Consider the following 19351-nt stretch of genomic DNA (forward strand, 5'->3'; position numbering starts at 1 on the left):
GAGTTGATCATGCTGAAACAAGAGTTAGAGCAAATGAAGGCAGTAGAAGAAAAAGACATAGGGACAAGGAAAAATAGCAGAGCAAATCAAATGGAAGAATTTCAATCAACAATTGCAAACATGGAAATGAGAGAAATCAAATTAAAGCAACAAATAGAAGAAGCTAAAACTTGGGCTCAAGTGGTAAAGGAACCGTTGGTTGAGCAAAAAGAAACTATGGAGAGACAAATCAAGAGGCAAATAAGAGAAGAAAAAGCTAGGCAAGACAAGGCCACAAATTTCATCATCAAAGGCCTGAAAGACTATGGAGAAAAAGAAAGAACAAATATTTTAGCAAGGGATTTTCTCAAGGACAAGTTGAATTGGACAGGTTATATTCAACAAGCAAATATGATTGGTAGGAAGGTAGAAAATGGAAAGGATAGACATGTCAGAGTTTCATTAAAAAGTATAGAAGACAAGATGGATATCCTAAAGAATAGAGGGCTACTTAGAGGCACTCATATTTACCTAGATGATGACTTGACACTTGAACAACAAGATGAGCGAAGGAAGGAATGAGAGAAAGTGAAATCAACAAGAGAAGCAGGAAGCTGGTTAAACTGTAAAATTGTGTTATTTTCAATTGAGAATTTCAAGCGTGGTATAAAAGAATTGGCGAGTGGTATAGCCCAAGACATTGATGGGTTACAGGCAGAATTCTTAAAATGGAGTGTTGAGATCTTGGCTCCAATAATCAAAAGGATCTTCAACAACATCACGCAAGGCAATTTTCTAGTTGAATGGACAACAAGTGTCACTATACCTATTTCAAAAGTGGAGACATCAATAATCCCTCTAATTATTGCACTATTATGGTCAATCCTCTTCTTGGAAAACTGTTTGGGAGCATGGTAGAGCGTAAAATCAGTGGTTGGGAAAAAAAGAAGGTAAAAGAGAAAAAGGATAGGCTAGTTTTAGGCCAAGGCACTCTACAATTGATCATTGTGTCACTCTTAGGCACTTCATCGAAAAATTATGGGACATTCAGGGTGGGGAAGCCTTTTGTTGCTTTGTTGATTTCAAAAAAGATTTTGACACTATTCCTAGGGATAAGCTTTGGAGAAGAATGGAAGAGATTAGAATCCTAAATGAATATAGAGTTGTTGTCCATAAACTGTATGAGAAAGTTAGTGCTAAAATCAGAACTAAAGAGGGCTTTTCAGAATGCTTTGGTAGTGACATTGGGGTCAAGCAAGGGTGCCCCCTTTCCCCCACTCTATTTGGTTTATATATTGATAAGCTAGAAGAATGGCTAAACAACACCAGTGGAGAGGGTATTCAACTAGTGAGTTATGTGGTGAAGCTACTTTTGTATGTTGACGATCTTATCTTAATTGCAAAATCTTCCCATGGTTTGAGAGAGCATTTGAAGGCCTTAGAGCTCTTCTGTCAAGAGGTTGGGATGCAAGTAAACACTAGCAAAACCAAAGTCATGATCTTCTATTTGAAACAAAAAAAGCAATAGGTTAGCTTCATATTTGAGGAAAAATCCTTGGAGATAGTGGAAGAGTACAAGTACTTAGGAATTTTTTTTCACAACAGGATAAGTTGGGAGACATGCATAACTAAAAGGATGCAAGGGTGTTGAAGAGATTCTTACCTTCTTCGGAACATATGCAAGAAAGCATAATTATGGGACTAGAGAACCAAGAAAACTCTTTTTGGAGTGTTGGTTACCTTGGTTATCCTCTATGGATGTGAGGTTTGGGGAGCAACACGTCAAATCACAAGTGGAGACAACTAGAAAGAATTCAAAAGCACTTAATCATTAGTAACCTCGAAGTCAAGTCAACGGTCCCATATTGTAACTCTAGTTAAGAGTCGATGTAGCCAAAATTAACCACTAGTAGGCTATCAAGTTGTGTTATAAGTGGGTCGCTAGGAGGAAGAGGCATTCCATTCTTTCAAGAGAATTTTGTTCCATAGACGAGAAAAAATAGCTAAGAGAGATAGGAGGTAGAGCACATAGAGAGGATTTGTGCATTGTAGCAGCCCATGGGCCATAATAATTACTTCAATGTACCTATAGCCATATTTCCAAATAAAGAAAGAGAGCGAAGCGACCTCACCTTCCAGCTGGGTTTTTCTCCCGAAATGGTTTCACATAGAGCATATCTTATGTCTTATGTGTGTGTGAGCTTATTTTGTCGTTCTCTACTTTTCTGCATAATGTCCATTCGCATGCATGCTCTAATTACAATTAAATTTATAGATCTAGAAGTTTTAATAGAACTGTAATAGTGTAAATATTCAGTATTTTAATATATTATTATCATATCTATTGTGGTGAGTTGTCCAGTGGAATATCCACGACAGTTTTACAGATCATAAACATGAAGATATGAGAGTTTGTGAAAGTATGACAATTTATTGTAAGAGTTAGTGCTTTTCTCTCCAAAGATTGTAGCATTGTTCTTTTTAATACGCAATACACAAACGATAAGAGAGAACATTTATTTAGAGGGATAATCTCTTTAAAATGCACAACTAAATAAGGTTTTGCACTTTAAGAGATTTGATCCCTCTGAACACTTACGAATCTAAAATTGAGATAAATTTAAGCTAGTATAAAATTATGTTACTTAATATAGGCATCAAAATATTTTACTTATGGATTTTTTTCTTTAATAAATATTTTAGTTTTATTTAAAATATATGCATGTTAATTCTAGATTGAGCACAAAAAAAAAATTACACATATTCTTCATTCTTAATTATAAAATAAACCTTTCAATTCAATAAAAAACAAATCTAACAAACATAATAAAAATGTGAATATTAATAATTTATAATAATTACACTTATCATTAATCAAATATATACATATATATTTATATTTTATATTAAATTTTATAAACTAACATTTTTATTTAATAAATATTTTATTTGTATTTAAAAAACAACCTGTATTAACTTCAATTTGAACACATAAAAGACTACCCATCTCTCTCTTACATTGATATAAAAATATACCTCTACTTCAAATAGAGGTAACCTTTGAAATATATGTAACCTTCTCATCAAAGGATACGAATTTTACATAATTGATTGTCAAATATATGAATTCTATTTATTTAAAATGATGAATACAAATAATGTAAATATTATATTATAATATAGTTTATTACAAATATTATATTGTAATATAATTATAATTTTTGTAAAATTTAAATAAGACAGTGCGCGTGTCTCCCTGTACGGGATGTTCATCTTTTAAGATTTCGTGTTTAAAGATGAAAGCAGATCTACAGTGAAAGCAAAAGATAAATGCAAAGATGTCGGTGGGCACTGCATTTATCTTAAGGACCCGCATGTCTTGGATGGCATGCATATCAAGATCTTAACAAAAAGAAAGAGTATGCCGACGGAAAAAGCCTTCCTGGAGAAAGAAAAAGAAAAGTAAAAGTGGAAGCATAACACAAACAAAAAAGAAAAGTGGAAGCAAAGAAAAGAATAAAAAACAAGATGACATGGACTTGGATGGCTTGTATATCAAGATCCGAAGAAAAAGAATAATATGCCTTCTTTTCCTTTAAAAATGGAGGATGAAGATTATTAAGTAGTAGAGGAGAAGAAAATTTAGCAGACTGAAGAACAACACACTCAATTGACTCTGCTCCTAATTATCATTGGTGGAAGAAGAATGTCGAAGGACTTCGAGTTGATTTTTAATAACGTGCTCTTGGCGTTGCAACTCTTTCTGGGTGTGTGGCAATTCACAAAGCTCACACCTGTCGGCGCACTCATACAAGGCGTAGTCAGCGGGTTACTGCCATTTGGACTTTCCAAAACGTACTCTACGCTGCAAAAGTTGGATGGTCGAGTCTTCAAGGAAGTGAATTGTTTTGTGCTTCAACCGGAAATTCCGTCTGCCAGGAGGGCGGGCGTCGAGTTGGGCAGTCAAGATAGGCTCCAGCTCCATGTGAGGTACTTGGGCAAGGAGTTCGTTCTGGAGAGAAGGGGAAACGACCGAAACATGTTATTCGTGGACGGTAAAATGTGTTATTACATCATTCCCACGGTATGGGAGGAACTGCAGGTCTTGGAGAATGTTACAGACTTCGTCGGCGCCGCCCTCGACTACGCCGTCGCCTTAACCGTGGTGAACGCCGCCGCCAACGCCGACGCGAACGAGGCCGCCGCCGCTGCTAAGGACGCGAACGAGGCCGACGACGATGCGAACTCGGCGAACGAGGCCGACGACGACGCGAACGAGGCCGCCGCCGTGGCGAACGCTGCCGCCGCCGACGCCCTCGCTCGCGACACCGCCTACTCCGCCGCCCTCGCCGCCACCTCCGACGCCCTCCGCCGCGTCGGTTCTGTGGTTTTGAAAGGTCACAGGGAATTTTGGGAGGAAGTGAGCACGGGCGGTATCATGAGCTTGGACGAAGTATTGGATGGACTCATCCTCCACAATCAGCATCTCAGCCTTCGTTTAGCTGATAATCGGCTGTTACCTGTCAACTTGTCAGTGTCCGAAGAAAAACTTTTGAAAATTCTAAATTTGTTTGCTGTGTTTTTACAAACGAAGAAGGAGAAGGTCCATTGGCTGATTCCGACATCACTGAGCTTTATATCAGCAATCCTCGAGTTCAGCACGCCACTGAGAGTGTGGCTTTACACCAACATCAACGTGTTGTTCTGTTCTATTGTGCATTCCATGTGTGACCTACTGCCTCGGCCATGGAGGCGACAAGTATATTCTTTAGGTAAGTGGGTGGAAAATTTAAAACCTACGAATGACATACCACTAAAGATCCAAAGGGGCAACATACGTGCAATCATCGTTGGAGTTGCAAAAATTGACAGAGAAGGTGCGTCTTTGGTGCCCTGGTTAAACGTGGCCGAAGAACAACACCGCAGACAACACCGCAGGGCTGTCATTAGCAACCGTTTTTATTGTAATTCTATAGACATGGACATGACGTGTACTTATTTTGTAGATCTGAACAGATGCAAGATTGACGCTCCCATCGTTAGTATGTTTACGGTGGAGTGTAGGAGTATGGAGGAATATCGGTGTATAATTACCTTGGTTTCATGCATGGCAAACAATGGTTGTGGGTCACTCAAATCTTGTGGCCCGGCAAACAATGGTTGTGGGTCACTCAAATCTTGTGGGCCACACAATCAAGTGTCCGTTCGCGGATTTAGAGAGTCCGTAATTTGTTATGTAAAAAGTGGGTTTCCACCCGTGTATGAATTGCAATTGGAGAACGTAGTTCTCACTTGAAACTTTCCATAAATTATATTCGCAGTTACGGTTGTTATTTTTCTAGAAATAATATTTGTAGTTATATTTCGTTCGTTAATTTTATCTTTGTGAAACATGATAGTAACTAAATGTAATATGATAGATTAATAAATTTATTGTACATTTTATGGTTGTATATTTGTATAAATTTGAAAAATTGTAAAATGATTGGTTAAGATTTTTTTAATTTTAATATAAAATGATGAGTTGAAATTTACAGATTTTTTTAACAACCAATCAAGTAAGTGTATAAGTATTTTAAATATTATAGCAACATTTTTATCTAATGGAAATTTTCCTTGTAATTTTTCTAATTTTAATATGAAATGATTAGCTGAAATTTACAGATTTTTTTAACAACCAATCAAGTAAGTGTATAAGTATTTTAAATATTATGGACATGTCTTTTGGGCAGGTTGACATATTATAGGAGGGTTCAGCTTAAGCAAATTTAGGCTGACTTGATCAACACATAAATTCATAATTTTTGCTTCGCTTTTCCAATGAAAACACTGATTGAATCTACCAAAATTTTCAACAGTAATTTCATGGTACTTATTTATCTAAGATTTGATCATGACACAAGTATCAGGGTTCACATCCACTGATATGTATATTTACATTTTTTGTTTGATTTTATCATACACTTCATGTGTCAACATTTATGTGCTTGTGTATTTGGTGATGAATTTTGGGTTATATATTACCTTCTGTTATCTACATAATTGAGGATTTTGTGTTCTGAAGTTATGTCATTTTCCAAATAGCGCGTCGTGAATATATATCTGATGAAGGTGGTGTGTATGGTAGTGACATTATTGGCAACAAGCCATGTTGAAAGATCTGATTTTGATGCATTGTTAGTATTCAAGAAAATACTTGTCAGCCCTGATGGGATTGTAGACTAGAAGAATCACTCATTGCCTTGCATGTGAGTTAAAAGAGACTTTGTAATATTTATCTCTCTTGTACATATGGAAGTGCAAGCCTTCATTTCTTGAGAGTTCGGGAGTATGAAGGATTTGGAGCTTTTGAATATAATGAACAATCTTCTGGTTGGTAGCATTGCAAAAACCTTTTGGGGTCTCATGAAGCTAAGACATCTCAAGTTGAGAGGGAATTTTCCGACTTAAGAGATTTACTCTAGCATCCAAGGTCTCACAGAGTTTCAAAATCCATTTAAGAAAGGAGGAACTTAATGACATGCTCAACAATGTAGTTATGTAGTTGGTGGGCGACAATGATGGAGAAACAACATGGCAATGATCTAATGGATGCCATTGTAAGTGCCCCCTATCTTCTTTTTTATTAACATGCTTCCATTCAAATCACACTCTCAAGCAGACATGTTGTGTGGATGTCATGATATCCATAATAAAATAGTGGGTGGAATAGTTTCTAGGATTTAAATGTGAAAGAAGGGATTCTTTCTTCCAAGACAAATATTTTTTTTTTTGGATTATGTAGGATATTAATTTACAACATCATGTGGGTCACTTTCAAAAGGAAATTGAGGGAATTTTTTGGATTACACAGGGTATTAAATTACAACATCATGTGGGTCACTTTCAAAAGGAATTTTAGGGAGAAATCTCAATGAGAAATTAGGTAAGTGTAAGGATATAGGTGCCAACTTCTCTTTGCTCTTTCTCCTCCATGTGGAAACCTTGTAGAGTTCATGCAAAAACAAACACATGAAAAGGCTAACAAAGTTATACACCATTTTGAAAATCAGATTGTGGTTCTATTTTTAATACTTTCCTTTCTGGTCATTTTAAACTCTTTTCATTTTTTGTCATAATTCTTTGCCCTATAAAACACACTACTATTTTATCCTTTAAGCTAATGCATTTTTATTTCCAAACAAATGGATTTTACTTGAAGACAAATTCAAATTCATCCCTCAAAATTAAAAGGTTGCTTCCTTTTTCGTTGTGGCTCAAAGTTTCTTTCAGTCAGTGAAATCAATACTAGTCATATAATCCAAGTCCACCTTCCAAGAGATAAGGAGGTTTATGCTCTGTCATGAGAAAGTATTCACGAAAGAAAAATAATTCATGACTTAGAAAACTTGTTTCTATAAGTAAGAGCTTTATTGATTTACTTATGTACTTAATAATTATAATGAAAGTAAACAAATAATCAGATGGCACCAACAAAGTTCAAACAGTTCCTTAAATTTGTTTGTTGTAACTGAACTTGATGGATTTACTTATGTACTTGATAATTTTAATGAAATTACAACAAATAATTAACTAGTATCAACAAAGTTAAAATAATTCCATCTTAAATGTTTAGGCTTATCTAATTCCATTTATTTTTAAGCCTCACAACTTTCTTTTTAAGATTAGCTCATTTTGTTCAACAATTTTTACCTTTTGTTGAATGCTAAAAAATGTAATAAGCACTCTTTGTATGTGTTTTTTGAATTTAGCTAAAACTTACAGGGTCAAAATTTGGATGTTATGGCTCATTTTGGTAGTCTCCATTAGTTTTTCTTTAGTCCAAAAGTCCATTTATTGATAGAACAATGGCACTAGGAAGTGTTGAGAAACCAAAAGCAAGTAGATAATGATGATTTCTCTTAACTTGATAATTACTTTTGAATATTGTTGGATTCTTATTAATATTATGTTTTCTTCATCAAGCAATTATAAAAAATTTAAAGATCACACAAAGACTAAGAAACCATAAATTAGGCTCCAAGCCAGGACAAAACCCCACAAGGGGGAAAACCCAAAATTCCTCTTCAAGATCCAAGACTAAGACCAAGGCCACCACAAAGACCCAAGTCAACACTCCTTCAAATCTCCTCCAACCAAGTGAAAATCAACTGAAGTCATTGCTAGTCAAACCTTGTTAAATCTAATCAAAACATGGAAATTTAGACTCAAAATTTCACAGAGTTTCCCCAACACCTTCGCACATGTGAATAGAAACAAGTCGAAAAAATTTAAGTTTTTCTTTCTCCTTTGAATTTTCTTCTCTCTCCTTTGATGTCGCTAACTTTCTTCTTGTATTTGGCACATAAATAAAAGTGCATGATGAGTGAGTGAATGAGGTCCAAGTGTCTTCTATTTATAGTTGCCCAAGAGGTCGAATAGGTGCCTCTTCAAGGTCGACTTGGTCTTGTGGATGACAAAGTGACTTTTTTGACTCAAAATAAAATAATTTTCTTTTTTTTACAAGGAGTCCAAATAGGATTTTGACTCAAAATAATTTTTCTTTTGACTCAATAAACTTTAAAAGCATGAAGGACATGCTTTGACTAGAAAATAAATAATAATAATTAATATAATAATTACATAAATTGAATTTAATTATGTAGACCTACACTAGTTACATTTTCGACACTCCCTCTTAACTAGGGAGCTATTCATAATGACACAATACGATACTCTAAAATTGAAATATTCTCATAAGAAGAGATTTAGATTGAAAAGCATCTCCATATTTCATCATAACCAACATTGTAAAAAATAGTAAGGCATTGACTAACAAGCTGTATCTCTCCACTAGATCAAAGCACAAGTTTAACTATATCAACTATTAAAAACGATTGCAACTAGGCTATGGTAATCAAGCCAATGGAAATCTCAATTATCAACAACATGGCACAAAAACTATTCTTGTGCATGTCTTCACAAAACATGGACAACTCTAGAAATTTTATGGCCATGAGATGTAATGGCCACTTTCAAAATCAAATGACAGTAGTGTTTTCATATGAACACGTTCACAAATGTATTGCAGATTCCAAGACATATTGACAAACTCTATTTAGACTAGTATATGCTATAGGTGCAGGATTTGTTGCAGCCTTATTTCCACATGTAGAATAATAGTGCATGGTTTGTTTTACCCTTAACTAAAGATCTTGATTATCCTTTGGCTAGGGTTCCATTATATTCTTGTTACTAATTTTTTGGAGTTTATAATTTCATCATGGCTTCGTACTCCTAGTGTTCTTATGGTTTTCTGTTGGGGTTTAGCATTTCATCATGGCTTCATGTTCTTAGTGTTCTTCTGGTTTCTCACCTTTCAATGCTCATTTTGAATACTAAGCTCTAGCTTGGTAGTGGTTTAGTATTCTTGCATAAAGCATTAAAGGAACATACACAAAGGGAAAATGAGACTCAATGTGAATGAGGCTATTAAATGAAGAAACCTATGCATTCAATTCTTAGGTGTTCTAATTTCAACAATCCTAATAGGCTTCATTATATTTCAATAAAGTATTATGGTACATTTGGCATTGGGGTCTACTATAATATTTTTTGCAATGGCTTAGTAATATTAATATTTAATATTGAGAATGTCATTCTAATTTTTTTCAATCCTAAAAGTTCTAAAAGGTTTTAGGTTTAGCCTTCCATGTTTATTTTGTTGTAGTGGGAGTTCACATCAGTTATTGGTTTCACAATTATACCTCAACCTCAACCAAAAAACTAATACAAACATTAACAAACAACGAATTAGAGATTATAAACATGTATTGTGCCAATTTTAATTAGACATTGTAAACATGTATTGTATATTTATCTTTATATTCATCGATAAACAAGTTATGTTTATTTGCAATGCATGGAAGTTGTGTTTCACGAAAGAACTATGGCAAGGCAAGATGTTGCATGGTAATCCTATAAGGAATGCACATGGTGAAGTAAAAAAAAAAATATTCGAAAAATCAGAGTGAAACAAGCATCAAAGTGAATAACTTTGATCATACGAGGTGGAGTTATCTAAGGTGAGGATTTTGGATGGATCTTTCTAGGTTGGATATTATATGATTATTTCTCTTAAGTGAAGATCTTGAATGTAATTTGTTACACAATGGTTTGCGGTTCGAAAACTTATTGTAAATAAACTATTCAACATTATTTTATTATAAATAAAGCATTCAACATTAAAATAAATCATTAAACATGATCGATTAATTCACTTCTTAATGCTCTTTTTGGTATATTAATTCACACACACTATTATGTATTTATATATTATATATTATTTGTTGGATTATATTTTAGAATGTTATATTTTTATGAAGCAATATAATTATTTTAGTTTAATTTTATGTAATATTGCAATTTATTAGTATTGAAGTGTTTTAGTTTGTTTGTTTTTAGGTTAATATGAAAGAAGGAATTTTTATGAATATGTTATTTTTCATTTGTTTAACAAATTGGATCAACAATTACTAAGACACATGTCTCTCATGATTCCACTTTTATTAGACACTTAGCGATCATGCATATTTCTTTATCTCATTCCAACTATCAATTCCACCATATCCACTAGCGACTTGTTTTGTATATTTTAAATGCCAACTTTAGACATATAATTGAGGAAGAGTGATAAGATGTTTATCAGTTAAAAGTTTGTGGTGAATGACGGATGGCACTATCCTAGATAAGGGTAACATTCTTTTCATTCCATCTATAGAATGTGTATTACCCATTGTTCATATTCATGTTTAATAAGGCTATTACGAGAATTGAAAGCTATAATATAAATGCACAGAGATAGGGGTGAGGCGAGGGTATGAGGAGGTGGCATTGAGCATGGTGTTTTTGATGCTGTAAATGGAGCATAGGATTTTGCATGACACAAATCCCTTCTCTATGGTCATGAGAACCTGCATGTCAAAATCCATCAATGCATGAGAACCTACATATAAAGATGTTGGACCCTATTAGAGACTTTGAAGGGACCAAAAACATGAATTTGGATATTTAATTAATTTATGATAATGAAAAATAATTCAAATAAATTGATTTACATGATTAGATCTAATTGAAATTAAAATGACTTTATTGAATGAAAAATTCAATTAAAAAAATGAAACTTTCAAAGATTAATTTTCTCTTTACATCGTTCTATTTTAGTAAACAAGGAGAGAAATTTGATTAAACAAATTTAGACAATTTATTTGAATACTAAATTGTCATTTGTGGAACTCCAAGGAAAATGTGAAGGAACACAGTGAATCCTCAGTGGTTTACTAAAGGCATTGGGAATGGAACCAAACATAGGATTAGCCATAACAGGTCCACGTTTAATCTTCTTTTCATTGATACATTGGAAACTATTGCATGTGGATCAGTAGGAATAGGGATGGGTGAAAAAAGATGGCTAATGGCTAGAGATAACATCATGACCAACAAGTTTATTCCAAGTGATGATGCATAAATCGTTTGGCTAAGATCTGGCCACTGAGTGAGCGCCACTTGGAATAAATTTTTTGGCCTAGATCTATCCACTAAGAAAAAACCAAACAGTGTTCGTTCGTTGGCCCAAATTATTCCACTTAGAAGGCACCACTGGGAAAAAAATCGTTGGCCTAGATCAGGCCACTCAGTGGGTACCACTTGGCATCTGTATGTTGGCCTAGATATGGTCACTCAGTAGGCGCCACTTGGAAATTTTCAGTTGGCCCAGATTATGCCATTGAGCGAGCGCCCCCTAATGTTTGTTTGTTGGCACAAATTAGGACATTGAGTGGGTGCCACTTGGCATTTGTCCATTGGCCTAGATTAGGACATTGAATAGGCACCACTCGGCGGAAATTTGTTGGCCTAGATCATGATCACTTAGCATGTGCCACTAGGTAGAAATTTGTTGGCCCATATTTGGAGACTCAATGGGTGCAACAGGTGCTACTTGGTGGAAATCCATTGGCCCAAATCTAGCCATTGAGGGGGTATGACTTGGCGGAAATATGATGGCTCAGATCCGGCCACTCTACGAGTGCCACTTGACATCCATTCATTGGCCCAGATCTATTAACTGAGTGGGCACCACTTGACATCTGTATGTTGGCCTAGATCTAGCCACTTAGTAGGCACCATTTGGCGTCCATCCCTTGGATGTGACCCGACCACTAAGTGATTTCCACGTGGCAAAAATATGTTGGCCTAGATATGGCCACTAATCGAGCACCACTTGGCATCAATTTGTTATCCCCGATTAGGCCTTTTAGCAGTTGCCACTTGGAAAAAAATTGTTGGCCTACTAAGATATGGCCATTCAACAGGTGCCACTTGGAAGAAATGTGTTGGTCTAGATATGGCCACTAAGCAGGCACAACTTGGTGGAAATCCATTGGCCTAGATCTAGTCACTAAGAGGGCGCTACTTGGTGGAATTCCATTGGCCTAGATTTGGCCACTTTGCTAGCCCCACTTGTGTTGAAAAATGTGCAACAAGAAATGCTAAATTTAGAATGTGCTAAAAATAGACCTGCTAAAAATAGCATGTCTAAAAATAGCAGTTTGGCCAGTGAGGTCATTGGCCACATTGGGTGAGAGGTGAAACTACTAAAAATAGAAAGTTCTAAAAATATCATTTCTGGGTCCCTTGCTATTTATAGCAGTCCCTAGTCTATCTATAGGAAGTAAAATTAATTCTGGTCTTAACATCAGTTGGAAATATTAATTAATTAATTCAGTTGAGTTAATTAGTTAAGGAAATTATAATTTGAGGTCTTTGTGAGAATGCTAATGAGTTGTCCCACTGATTGAGGAATTTATCCTTAATTTCCTCCACTGATTGAGGAAATAAGTATGAGTTCTATAATGAGAGAATTAGTTGACTTAGTTTAACTTTGTCAAGTCCAGTTAGATTACTTTAACAAGTTGTTAAAATAATAAAATATAGTTTGTTAATGCTTGCATGCATGTGACAACTATTATTTTAGATAACTGAGAATTCACTCATGGATAACTGTTGCATGTCAGTTCTGTCAGAGACCCAGTTGAGATCAGATGTGGGACAGTGTACTATCAGATGCTTGGATATTTCTAGTAAGTATTCCTTGCATGGAGAAGGATCTATTATAGGAGATTGGAGGACTTGTGGCCTATATATTGAGGCCTAGGTAGTCCATGATTTTCATCTTCTGATTGAAGATCATTAGGATCTTCTGATTACAGAGAGAGCAGGATAGCTATTGAGTTGATTCTTTTTGTATGTTGTTGAGGATCTCCACTTGATTGATAATACATGGTTGGGGTTTTATGCTGGTGCTTTCCCCTGGATATATCTTGTGTTATGTATCATTATTTCTCTTGATTAGTTATGCATGTTTCTACTTGATGTTGCTCATGAATTTGATTATGCTTCTGCTTAATGTTTTTTAGAAGTAGAACAAGTATTATGCTTTAGGACATTGCATATATCAATTTGTTCTACAGATGAAATTTCTACATGGTATCAGAGCTAGCTGATTTGTAGAAAAATTCTACAAAATTCTACATGGTATTGGAGCATAGGTGATCAAGCAAGAAAAGTATACTAGCAGGAGAAATTCAAAGTTCATTATTCAGGATATAGATCTCAAGTTCTTATAACATATATTTCATCGATGTCGTTCTATGGTTTGAGGCTTGAGTATGCCCTTGATGGCAGCTCAAACTATATAGCTTGGAAGGATCACATGGAGGCAGTTTTGGAAGATAATGGCCTTAAGGATTTCATTGATCAAGAAATCCCTAATCTTACTGACAAGACTGAGCAGGTGGAATGGACGAAGTGTGTGGCTAGAGCTAGGAGAATTCTCTTGGAGGGAGTGCGAGATCACATTGTCTCGAGCCTCCATGGGAAGGAGACTCCACTTGCAATGTGGAAAACATTGAAAGATTTGTATCAGAATAATAGTGATCAGAGGAAGCTGGCACTGAAGGACAAGCTTCAAAAGATCAAGTGTGAAAGGGATTAGATGATCTCTATGTATCTGACCAAGCTCATCACATGCAGGGATGAGCTTGCAAGTGTAGGGGTCGTGACATTAGATGAGGATATGGTGAGTCTAGCACTCCTTGGCCTTCCTAAGAGCTGGCATAACTACCAGGACTCGATGAATGGAAGGGAGAAACAACCAGATTGGGAACGACTATGGTCGGATTTGATGCAGGAGGAGATCAGACAGAGCACCAGAGTTCTTCATCCATGCATAATGAGGAGAACTGTGCCTTAGCAAGTAAGGCGAAGGAGGGGAAGGAAAAGGTTTCCCTTTCTGAATTCAGTTTTCCAATGATGGGAAGAAGGTTGACAAATCGAAAGTGCGATGCTTTCGTTGTCATGAGGTGGGCCATTATGCTGCAAATTGTCCATGGAGGAAATCCAAGAAGGGATCCGGGGAAGGATTTGAAGGTGAGGCACTTACTTCACAATTTGAGTTGGATTTCACACCCTTCGCATGCATGGTTTCATCCATGGTGGGTAGTGTTTGGTTTCTTGATAGTGGAGCTTCTTTCCACATGACCGGCAAGAAGAGTTTGTTCAGTACTTTGGAGGAGAAAGATCTCCAGATACTCATAGTGATGGGTAATGATGAGAAGTATAGTGTCTCAGGTGTAGGCACGATTATTTTTCAGAGGGAGCATGGAGCTCGCCTTACCTTGACCGATGTCAAGTATGTACCAGGACTAAATAGAAACTTGTTGTCGATCGTAATGCTGGAAGACAAAGGCTATGATGTAGTCTTCAGTAAGTGAAAGGTTTTCCTTATACACATCATCACTAGACAGGTGAAGCAGATTGGTTCACGGGTCAAGAACCTATATGCTCTTGAGGTTCAAGATGCATGCAAAGCCTTGAGCAGCAAGGAAACTGATGGAGACTTGGTGGTTGAGAGGGAGGGTATATTACCTCTCAACATGCAGAGCCAAAAGAAGTCTCAGATGATTGTGGAGGAGCCACGATTGGTGCAACAACTTCAGGAGGTTGTGGAGCAGCCACAACAAGGGAAACTGAGAGGAGATCGATTAGATACATCTACTCATGCAGAGACCTCCAGTAGGGGGAAACTTAGAGCCAGGTGGGCAGAGGGATTGCATGCAGCCATACCTCCAGGTAGGAGGTGGGGTGATGTGGATTGATTGTCCCAAGGAGAAGGGGCAGGATCCTTGAGGTACCCAACCTCTTGGATGAGACCTTGCTAAAGGAGCCTTGATGTGGAGTAGCGGGAACTGACTAATTGGGTAGAGATAGATGTGGATGGAGCGAAAAAGAGAGCAACAGTGTAGGGAATCCCAGGACAGCGTAACTAGTAGGCTATAGCAATGCAAGAGGCACAAGTGTTTTACACAGTGCTAGGTGGCACAGAGAGGTGTGCAATGGTGCAAGATGCATGGAGATGTTGCAGTAGCGCAAATGTTAGAGAGGGAGTACTTGTAAGCAGCAAGTAGAGCTTCAACATCAGAGTATGTTCCTAGCCCAACAGAGTGGTCAGTTGGGAGTGTTTTTTTTCCAAGTGTTGTTGGAGCAAGTGGATCGGGTAGAGGTGTTGCATGTAGAACATTCCAGAGTTACAGGATGGGTTCGAGAGAAAACCTTTCTTGTTGAGGGGGAGTGTTGAAAAATGTGCAACAAGAAATGCTAAATTTAGAATGTGCTAAAAATAGCATGTCTAAGAATAGCAGTTTGGCCAGTGAGGTCATTGGCCACATTGGGTGAGAGGTGAAACTACTAAAAATAGAAAGTTCTAAAAATAGTATTTCTGGGTCCCTTCCTATTTATAGCAGTCCCTAGTCTATCTATAGGAAGTAAAATTAATTCTAGTCTTAACATCAGTTGGAAATATTAATTAATTAATTCAGTCGAGTTAATTAGTTAAGGAAATTTGAATTTGAAGTCTTTGTGAGCATGCACATGATTTGTCCCACTGATTGAGGAATTTATCCTTAATTTCCTCCACTGATTGAGGGAATAAGTATGAGTTATATAATGAGAGAATCAGTTGACTTAATTTAACTTTGTTAAGTCCAGTTAGATTATTTTAACAAGTTGTTAAAATAATAAAATATAGTTTGTTAATGCTTGCATGCATGTTGACAACTATTATTTTAGATAACTGAGAATTCACTCATGGATAACTGTTGCATGTTAGTTCTGTCAGAGACCCAGTTGAGATCAGATGTGGAACAATGTACTATCAGATGCTTGCATATTTCTAGTAAGTTTTCCTTGCATGGAGAAGGATCTATTAGAGGAGATTGGAGTACTTGTGGCCTATATATTGAGGCCTAGGTAGTCCATGATTTTCATCTTCTGATAGAAGATCATTAGGATCTTCTGATTATAGAGAGAGTAGGATAGCTATTGAGCTGATCCTTTTTGTATGTTGTTGAGGATCTCCACTTGATTGATAATACATGGTTTGGGTTTTATGCTGGTGCTTTCCCCTGGATATATCTTGTGTTATGTGTCATTATTTCTCTTGATCAGTTATGCATGTTTCTACTTGATGTTTCTCATGAATTCGATTATGCTTTTGCTTAATGTTTTGTAGAAGTAGAACAAGTATTATGCTTTAGGACATTGCATATATCAGTTTGTTCTATAGGTGAAATTTCTACATGGTACCAGAGCTAATTGATTTGTAGAAAAATTCTACAAAATTCTACAACTTGGTCGAAATTAATTAGCCCTATTCTCATGGTGTCATTTCCCTTCCCGTTGCTCTGTCGATCATTCCTTTTCCTACCTCCACACACTTAGCTCTGTAATTATGGAGGAGTTCTACCGTCAGGGTGGAGCATGAGTGACGGAGTGACGACATGGACCTGCATCGTGGCAATAGGTGAAGTGTTTCCAGTGGGAATTGAAATCGATAAGTGGAATGATTCTCTCTGTAAAATCTTCTGTCATCGCCTTTTGTGAGGAAGGTAATATTAGTTTTTACCATGAAATTCCATTGCAAGATAGAGACAAGAATCAAACAGATTAGGTGTTGGTTGCCTCTGCTCTGATCGCCTCTTGCAAATGTTGGGGCTTTCTTATAGTATGCATAGTTTTGCGTTACTGTAATTTAATCACACTTGGTAAACTAGAGTGTGAATTTTCTTTGCCCATGTTTTTATGATGGCTTAAGGAATATAGGGACTTGCATTGACTAGACCTTCATGCCTTTCAGTCGATTGAGTAGAGGACCGTATCTTCGTAGTTTTCAAGGTTTCCTGAAATGCATATGACAATAATGTTAATGACATTCCCAGTGTTTTCCGTGTTGGGTCTGAAGCTCAATAGTAACATCCAGGCTTGCATATTTAGTGGATGAATATGCCAATGTCTTTAAATACAATGTATTCTCCTTTTAATATATATATATATATATATAATTTTTTTTTTTTTTTACGACAAAGATTCAGTTCAGTTTCATCTAGACATATGCCTAGGAATTTGTAGAGTAAATGTAATCTCTTTTGGGTTTTTTCATATTTATTATTTTTAGAAATAATTTTAAGTTGAGAGTTTCTTGAAATTTTAATTTTAAGGAAATTAAAATTTAAAATGAGTTTTTTTATATAGAAAGTTTTAATTAAAATTTTATTTTTATTAATTAATTTTAATAAAATTTACTAATAAAATAATAAAATTGAATATGGTCAATTATGGTTGAATCTAGTCAAACATGCTCAATCAATGTCAATCGTTGTCTACCATGATCAACAATATTCAACGAGGATCTTCCATGGTCAAGCATGTTCCACCATCATCAACCACAGTCATAATGGTTAATCAATGTCTCTGTGGTGAACCATGACCAATGATGGTTAATCATGCTTGAATATGGTAGACCATCGTATATGTCTTTATGGTCAGCCAAAGTCAACCATAGTCAACCACGATCAACCATGGTCAACAATGGTCACCCATAATTAAATGTGGTGGAATTTCATCAACCATGACCAACCTTGATTAAAATCATCTTCATCATGATCAACGATGATGGTCATCCATGGACAATCATGGCCAACCATGGTTAGCCATGGTCAATCATGATTAACCATGTTTCATAATATCAAACATGGTCGAACATTGCATTGTCACAATGGAAATCAACCATGGTCCAATGTCGCATTGTGACAAAGGTTGTCTCGATATGAAAATCAATCATGATAAAGGATGGTCAACCATGGTTGAATGTTGCATTGTGACAAAGATTTTGTCTATTTTAAAATCAGTCATGGTCAGCCATGGTCCAATGTCACAATGTGATAAGCATTGCCTCAATATGAAAATCAACCATAGTCAACAATGGTCAACCATCATTGTTTATTTTAGAGTTTATAATCAATAAATGTCTTAAACATGGTCAAACACGGTCAATCAAGGTCCAATGTCACATTGTGAAAATGATTGTCTCAATATGAAAATCAACCATTGTCAACCATATTTATTTTAGTGTTTATAATATTTAACTTAGGGTTAGATACTTTTGGTTTATAATATTAGTCCCTTGGGTTTAATATTATTCAACCATGCTCAACCGTGGTTAATCATGTTTTATAAAATTAATCGTGGTCAACCATGGTCCAATGTCATCGCATTGTGACAAATATTGTATCAATATGTAAATCAATCATTTCCTCAACCATGCTCTAACATAGCATTAATACAAGTATTGTCTCAGTATGATAATCATCGTCAACCATGGTCAACCATGGTTGAACGTCACATTGGCAGAAAGATTGTGTTGTTATGAAAATCAACCATGTTTAAGCATGGTCAACCATGGTCCAACATCACATTGTGACAAAGATTGTCTCAATACAAAAATCAACCATGGTCAACCATTGTCAACCATGTTTATTTTAGTGTTTATAATATTTATCTTAGGGTTTATATACCTTCAGTTTATAATATTAGTGCCTTGGTTTTAATATATTCCTTTGGGTTCATAGTCCCTTGGTGTTTTAGCATTAATCCCTTAGGTTTATTACTCCCTTGGGTTTATAATACCAATCCATTGGGTTTATTATTCCCTTGGGTCTATAATATCAATCATGGTCAACCATTGTTAATCACAGCCAACCATGGTCATCCATGCTAAACATCGCATTGTGAAAAATGTTGTCTTAATGTGAAAATCAATCATGGTCAACCATAGTCCAACGTTGCATTGTGACAAATATTGTGTCAATATGAAATTCGACTGTCACTGGTCAACCATGGTTAAGCATGTTTATTTTAGGGTTTATAATATTTATCTAAAGGTTTATATACCTTGGGTTTATAATATTTATCCCTTGGGCTTAATATTATTCCCTTAGGT

Source organism: Pinus tabuliformis, chromosome 3_2 (genome assembly GCF_031772625.1).
Source record: "Pinus tabuliformis cultivar Carrire ecotype Pingquan chromosome 3_2, CPIR1, whole genome shotgun sequence".
Classification (NCBI taxonomy): Eukaryota; Viridiplantae; Streptophyta; class Pinopsida; order Pinales; family Pinaceae; genus Pinus; species Pinus tabuliformis.